This window comes from Chiloscyllium plagiosum, chromosome 30, assembly GCF_004010195.1.
Source record: "Chiloscyllium plagiosum isolate BGI_BamShark_2017 chromosome 30, ASM401019v2, whole genome shotgun sequence".
Lineage (NCBI taxonomy): Eukaryota > Metazoa > Chordata > Chondrichthyes > Orectolobiformes > Hemiscylliidae > Chiloscyllium > Chiloscyllium plagiosum.
The window spans coordinates 2163898-2171917 of record NC_057739.1 but is presented as its reverse complement, the minus strand read 5'-3'; positions in this window follow the sequence as shown (position 1 = coordinate 2171917).

Below are 8020 nucleotides of genomic sequence, written 5' to 3'. Positions count from 1 at the left end.
GAGAGTCAGTGTGTGTGGGACTGTACCGCGTGAGCGAGAGTGCATGTCGGACTGTACCCCAGTGAGAGTCAGTGTGTGTGAGACTGTACCCCAGTGAGAGTCAGTTTGTGTGGGACAGACCCCCAGTGAGAGTCAGTGTGTGTGGGACTGTACCCCAGTGAGAGTCAGTTTGTGTGGGACAGTTCCCCAGTGAGAGTCAGTGTGTGTGGGACAATGCCCCAGTGAGAGTCAGTGTGTGTGGGACTGTACCCATTGAGAGTCAGTGTGTGTGGGACTGAACCCCAGTGAGAATCAGGGTGTGGGACAGGACCCTTGTGAGAGTCAGAGTATGTGTGTAGGACTGTACCCCAGTGAGAGACAGTGTGTGCTTGGGACTGTACCCCAGCCAGAGTCAGTGTACGTGTGGGATTGTACCCCAGTAAGAGTCAGTGTGTTTGGGACTATACCCCAGTAAGAGTCAGTGTGTGTGGGACTGATCCCCAGTGAGAATCAGTGTGTGTGAGACTGTACTCCAGTGAGTCAGTGTGTGGGACTGTACCCCAGTTTGAGTCAGCTTGTGTGGGACAGATCCCCAGTGAGAGTCAATGTGTGTGGGACTGTACCCCGTGAGCGAGAGTGCATGTGGAACTGTAGCCCCAGTGAGAGTCAGTGTGTGTGGCACTGTACCCCTGTGAGAGTCAGTGTGTGTGGGACTGGACCCCAGTGAGAGCCAGTGTGTGTGTGGGGCTGTACCCCAGTGAGAGTCAGTGTGTATGGGTCTGTACCACAGTGAGAGACAGTGTATGTGGGACTGGACCCCAGTGAGAATCAGTGTGTGTGTGGGACTGTACCCCAGTGAGAGTCAGTTTGTGTGGGACTGAACCCCAATGAGAGTCAGTGTGTGTGGGACTATGCCCCAGTGAGAGTCAGTGTGTGTGGAACTGTACCCAGTGAGAGTCAGTGTGTGTGGGACCGAACCCCAGTGAGAATCAGGGTGTGGGACAGGACCCTTGTGAGAGTCAGAGTATGTGTGTAGGACTGTACCCCAGTGAGAGACAGTGTGTGCGTGGGACTGTACCCCAGTCAGAGTCAGTGTGTGTGTGGGATTGTACCCCAGTAAGAGTCAGTGTGTATGGGACTATACTCCAGTAAGAGTCAGTTTGTATGGGACTGAATCCCAGTGAGAGTCAGTGTGTATGGGACTGTACCCCATTTAGAGTCAGTGTGTGTTGGATTGTACCCCAGTGAGAGTCAGTTTGTGTGGGCCAGATACCCATTGAGAGTCAGTGTGTGTGTGGGGCTGTACCCCAGTGAGAGTCAGTGTGTATGACCGAGCCCCAGTGAGAGTCAGTGTGTGTGGCACTGTACCCCAGTGAGAGTGTGTGTGTGTGGGACTGTACCCCAGTGAGAGTCAGTGGGTGTGTGGGACTGTATCCCACCGAGAGACAGTATGTGCATGGCACTGTACCCCAGTCAGAGTCAGTGTGTGTGGGACTATCACCCAGTGACAGTCAGTGTTTGTGGGACTGTACCCCAGTGATAGTCAGTTTGTGTGAGACTGTACCTCACTGAGAGTCAGTGTGTGTGGGACTGTACCCATTGAGAATCAGTGTGTGTGGGACTGAACCCCAGTGAGAGTCAGAGTATGTGTGTAGGACTGTACCCCAGTCAGAGTCAGTGTGTGTGTGAGATTGTACCCCAGTAAGAGTCAGTGTGTATGGGACTGAACCCCAGTGAGAGTCAGTGTGTGCGTGGGACTGTACCCCAGTCAGAGTCACTGTGTGTGTGGGATTATACCCCAGTAAGAGTCAGTGTGTGTGGGACACATCTAAGTGAGAGTCAGTTGTGTGGGTCTGTACCACAGTGAGAGACAGTGCATGTAGGACTGTAACCCAGTGAGAGTCAGTGTGTGTGGGACTGGACCCCAGTGAGAGTCAGTGTGTGTGGGATTGTACCCCAGTGAGAGTCACTGTGTGTGTGGAACTGTACCCCGGTGAGAGTCAGTTTGTGTGGGACAGATCCCCAGTGCGAGTCAGTGTGTGTAGGACTGAACTCCAGTGAGATTCAGTGTGTGTGGGACTGGACCCCAGTGAAAGTCTGTTTGTGTGGGACAGATCCCCATTGAGAGTCAGTGTGTGTATCTAGGGCTGTAGCCCAGTGAGAGTCGAGAGTCAGTGTGTGTATCTAGGGCTGTAGCCCAGTGAGAGTCAGTGTGTGTATCTAGGGCTGTACCCTAGTAAGCGTCAGTCCGTGTGGGACTGATCCCCAGTGCAAGTCAGTGTGTCTGTGGGACTGGACCCCAGTCAGAGTCAGTGTGTGTGTGGGACTGTGCCCCAGTAAGAGTCAGTGTGTGTGGGACTGTACCCCAGTGAGAGTCAGTGTGTGTGGGACTGTACCCCAGTGAGAGTCAGTGTGTGTGTGTCGGACTGTACCCCAGTGAGAGTCTGTGTATGTGTGGGACTGTACCCCAGTGAGAATCAGTGTGTGTGTGGGACTGTACCCCAGTGAGAGTCAGTGTGTGTGGGACTGAACCACAGTGAGAGTCAGTGAGTGTGGGACTGTACCCCAGTGAGTGTCAGTGTGGGGGGACTGTACCCCAGTGAGAGTCAATGTTTTTGTGTGGGACTGAACTACAATGAGAGTCAGTGCATGTATGTAGGACTGTACCCCAGTGAAAGCCAGTGTGTGGGGGGGACTGTACCCCAGTGAAAATCAGTGTGTGGGGAACTGTACCCCAGTGAGAGTCAGTGTGTGTGGGACTGAACCACAGTGAGAGTCATTGTGTGTGGGACTGTACCCCAGTGAGAGTCAGTGTGTGTGGGACTGTATCCCAGTTAGTGTCAGTGTGTGTGGGACTGGACCCCACTGAGAGTCAGTGTGTGTGGGACTGGACTCCAGTGAGAGTCAGTGTGTGTGTGGGACTGAACCCCAGTGAGTGTCAATGTGTGTGTGTAGGACTGGACCCCAGTGAGAGTCAATGTGTGTGGGACTGAACCGCAGTGAGTGTCAGTGTGTGTGGGATTGTACCCCAGTAAGAGTCAGTGTGTGTGGGACTGAACCCCAGTGAGAGTTAATGCGTGTGGGAGACTGTACCCCAGTGAGAGTCAGTGTGTGTATGTAGGACAGTACCCCAGTGAGAGTCAGTGTGTGGGGGGGACTGTACCCCAGTGCGAGTCAGTGTGTGTATGTGTAGGACAGTACCCCAGTGAGAGTCAGTGTGTGTGTGTGTCGGACTGTCCCCCAGTGAAAGTCAGTGTATGTGTGGGACTGTACTCCAATGAGAGTCAGTGTGTGTGTGTAGGACTGCATCCCAGTGAGAGTCAGTGTGTGTGGGGGACTGTACCCCAGTGCGAGTCAGTGTGTGTGTGGGACTGTACCCCAGTGAGAGTCAGTGTGTGTGTGACTGTACCCCAGTGAGAGTCAGTGTGTGTGGGACTGAACCCCAGTGAGTGTCAGTGTATGTGGGACTGTACCCCAGTAAGAGTCAGTGTGTGTGGGACTGAATCCCAGTGAGAGTTAGCGTGTATGTAGGACAGTACCCCAGTGAGAGTCAGTGTGTGTGGGGGACTGTACCCCAGTGCGAGTCAGTGTGTGTATGTGTAGGACGGTAGCCCAGTGAGAGTCAGTGTGTGTGTGTGTGTGTCAGACTGTCCCCCAGTGAAAGTCAGTGTGTGTGTGGGACTGTACTCCAATGAGAGTCAGTGTGTTTGTGTAGGACTGCACCCCAGTGAGAGTCAGTGTGTGTGGGACTGTACCCCAGTGAGTGTCAGTGTGTGTGGGACTGTACCCCAGTGAGTGTCAGTGTGTGTGGGACTGTACCCCAGTAAGAGTCAGTGTGTGTGGGACTGAACCCCAGTGAGAGTCAGTGTGTGTATGGGACTGTACCCCAGTGAGAGTCAGTGTGTGTGGGGGACTGTACCCCAGTGAGAGTCAGTGCGTGTGGGGGACTGTACCTCAGAGAGTCTGTGTGTATACAGCTGTTTCTTCTTGTGGAATCATGTTCCTTAACCTCTTATTCCCCAAAGAGCTATTCCTCGAACAGTCTGTGTACCAGATATTTTATTTTTCACATTTTTTGCATTTTAAATTTGCAAAAAATCTGATAGGAGAGCAAAGCCAATTGTTATGCATGCGGCCAGGATAAACAACATGTGTGTGTGATTAATGGCCTGGATTATGAAGTTGTGGCTGGTAACCGTTCCGGATAACGTGACAGAAAGTAACAACATGCATTTGTGGGACAGAGGAGGATGCCTGCTCCACACGGACATCCTTCTTATGTAAATCAAAGTTATGCAAACTCCAAATCTTATACAACGGTCCATGACCTGAAATTACCCAACTCCCAAAAAGTCGTATTTCACACAACATGATCCATTTTCTGTGTTCTGGCCTTCACCTTTCACACTTTTCTGACACACAGATGATAAACGAGTGAGGGCAGTCTGGTTATGGACAGAAAGGGGCTTATGAATGGAGGCACGGCTGATGAATGGGTTTTTTCGGTCTTTATGTAGGAAGATGAGGTTGCCATTGTCATTGTGAAAGTCGGGATGTTACCAACCTTCAAGAAAGCATGTAGATGTATCCTCACAGGCCAATCCATTTAATGTCAGTGCCTGGTCTGCTGCTAGAAACTAATCCAAAACAAAATGAAGTTTTCATTGTTCGAAAGCCTCAATAGTTAAGGAAGTCCAGTACAGATTGGTTCAAGCCAAACCATGAACCAATTTGTTGAGGTAGCAGAGAGGATTGATGATGCGGTGTGTGAGGATGACCAAAAGGCATTTGTTAAAATATCACACAGGTTTTCCAACAAAGCCAGATTATGGCAGAATCAAGTTGGAAAGGTAAAGATTAGACAGAAATTTTTGATCAATAGTTGTTTTTCTTAGTCTGCAAGAAGTATTTCGCATGGTGCAGTGTGTCAAAGATGCTGCAAACATCAGGGGAACATCAAATTTAACTTGGCATGACACCAGCAATCTGCAAAGGAGGTCACACACTGCCTCCAGACAAAACTCTTTCTGGGACTGTAATTTACAGGGACCATAGGATCAGGTGCAGTGTGTCAAAGATGCTGCAAACATCAGGGGAACATCAAATTTAACTTGGCATGACACCAGCAATCTGCAAAGGAGGTCACAGACAAAACTCCAGACAAAACTCTTTCTGGGACTGTAATTTACAGGGACCATAGGATCAATAGGAAACATATGAGATTAGTTGATTTAGATTGGGCCAGTGAAGTGTAGGTGTAAAGAGAAAGGGAAAACCTGGCCTTTAGAGCTACCTGTGATACAGACTGTGGCACCACTTGGTACGGGCGGGAGCTGAAAAAGCACATGAAGGGGAAAACATAGCACCATCGAGTCCAGAAACAGGCGTGACAAGTCTACCAGGCAGCCAGCTCTATAATTCAATGAAACCTCACACTGAACAATAGCAGGAAAGCTTCCAACAACCACAAAATCATGGTAAACCTCCTGAACATCAGCAAGATGTTCATGAAATTCCTGTGCATAAATTGTAAATCAGAGGAGATTCTTTCCAAGTTCAAAGCAAGAATAGAGCTGCAGATCCTTGATTTGGCGATATCAGAATTGTGTAAGCAAACCGTTAAAATTGAGATAGCTACAGTCGGTTCTGCAATAAACAATGTTTCTTCAACGTGTTTTGGCTTTAACGCATTTGAGGAATTTAAACCGTTACTTGTTAATCGCGACCTTTGCTTACATGCATTGACTATAACACAATTCTCACCCCATTCGTTTAAATGGCGTAGCTATTGCGCGGTTTTCATATAATGTGAGATCGCACGTGAATGGAACTATCACATTATATCAGAACCAACTCTACTGGAAATGAACTGTTTTCATAGGCTGAATACCTCAGACTTGTCTACGTTTCATCAGAAATACCCTAAAATAGATGGTGCATAGCAGAATAGATGCATGACAAAGTCAATTTCTGGATATGTAGATTGGGAAATGTCAATGTACACAGGAACCTGAATGCCCTTGTAAAACCAGTCATTGAAAGCAAGCACGAAGGTGCAGCAAGGTGTGAGGAAGGCAGATGGTATGTTGGTCTTCTTTGCGAGAAGGTTTAAGCACAGGAGCAAGGAAATCTTACTGCGGTTTGTTACGGCTCACTCGGGTAGTGAACCTAAACTTCCTGGGGTCATCACAAAAGTTAAAGATTTTATAACATTCACTAAGTTCCTCAACTTACCTGACTCTCAGATTAGAATTGATACAAAGCACAGACCAGCTTTCAGTATTGAATAAAACTCACTACGTACAGCAAATCCTCTGGATGCACAAAATCATGAATTTGATTATCCATGCCAAAAATAAGTAATAACAAAAATCAATGTCCGCTGGCAAAAATTGCATATCTGTGATAATCTTAGCCACTTTAACCTATTTTTAATGAGCTACCCACTCATGAATGTCATTATTTGTGGGGGTTCTCAGGAATAGAACCTTTGCAGAAACGAAGGAATGGTTTATTTATGAGCACAGGAGGTACGGTTAGCAAGTTTGCAGATGACACCAAAATTGGTGATGGACTGAACAACGAAGGTTATCTCAGTGTACAATGGGACCTTGATCAGTTGGACCAATGGGCTCAGGAGTGTTGCATTTTGCTAAGGGAAATTAGGGCAGGACTTACACACTTAATGATAAGGTCCTGGGGAGAGTGGCTGAACAAAGAGACCTTGGAGTGCAGGTTCATAGTTCACTGAAAGTGGATTCCCAGGTCGATATGATAGTGAAGAAGGTATTTGGTATGCTTGCCTTTATTGGTCAGTGCTTTGAATTGGGAGGTCATGTTGCAGTTGTACAGGATATTGGTTAGGCCACTTTTGGGATAGTGTGTTGAATTCTGGTCTCCCTGTTATAGGAGAGATGCTGTGAAACTTGAAAGGGTTCAGAAAAGATTTACAAATATGTGAGGCTGGATAGGCTGGGGCTATTTTCCCTGGAGCTTCAAAGACTGAGGGATGACCTTATAAAGGTTTATAAAATCATGAGGGACATGGATAGGGGAAATAGTTAAAGATTTTCTCCCAGGGAGGAGAGCCCAAAACAAAAGAGGGTATAGGTTTAAAATGAAAGGGGAAAGCAAGTTGGGAAGATTTAAGAATTCCTCAAAGCATGGCATTCCAACCAGAACTCTTTCAACAAACACATTGACTTGAATCCCATTTACCAGCTCCTGAGAAAAAAGGAAAAGACATCACCACAGGAAATGATGTCACCACAGGAAATGGCATCACCACTCCAAGGAAACTTGGAGGCCATACCACCAGAGCTTCATCCGGAGGCTCACTGATGATGTTACCCAGTATGGTGATGAAACGACTGAAAATGAACCTTCCAGCCCAGTGATCAAACTACATCCTGAAAGGGGAAAGGTTTAAAAAGAATGTAAGGGATAACTTTTTCATGCAGAGTGGTGTGTGTGTGGAATGAGTTGCCAGAGGAAGTGGTGGGGCTGGTACAATTACAACATTTTAATGGCATTTGGATGGATACATGAATAGGAAGAATTTAGAGGAATATGGGCCAAATAGGACTAGATTAATTTAGGATATCTGGTCAGCATGAACGAGTTATTTCCATGCTGTCCAACTCTATGACTCTATGACTATTAAAAATCATTAGACTCTGGGGATCCAAGATGGCGGCGACCCAGCAAGTCTGAGTCTATAGTGCTCTTCCCAAGACTTGGGTAAAGTGGGTCACCCACCCCCATCACACTCACCAAATCATTCATAATAGCTTCTGGATTAGTGGTGCTGGAAGAGCACAGCAATTCAGGCAGCATCCGAGGACAGGCAAAATCGACGTTTTGGGCAAAAGCCCTTGCTTCAGGGCTGAGGAAATGACCTGGGAGTTGCAGTGAGAGAGAGACTCCCTGAGATTCTTGTAGAGAGAGGAGGAAAACTTCTTCAAGGCAGGCATCCTTGCAAGAGGATTCGCAGTAGGGTTAAAATCAACAAGGTAAAAACAATGACTGCAGATGCTGGAAA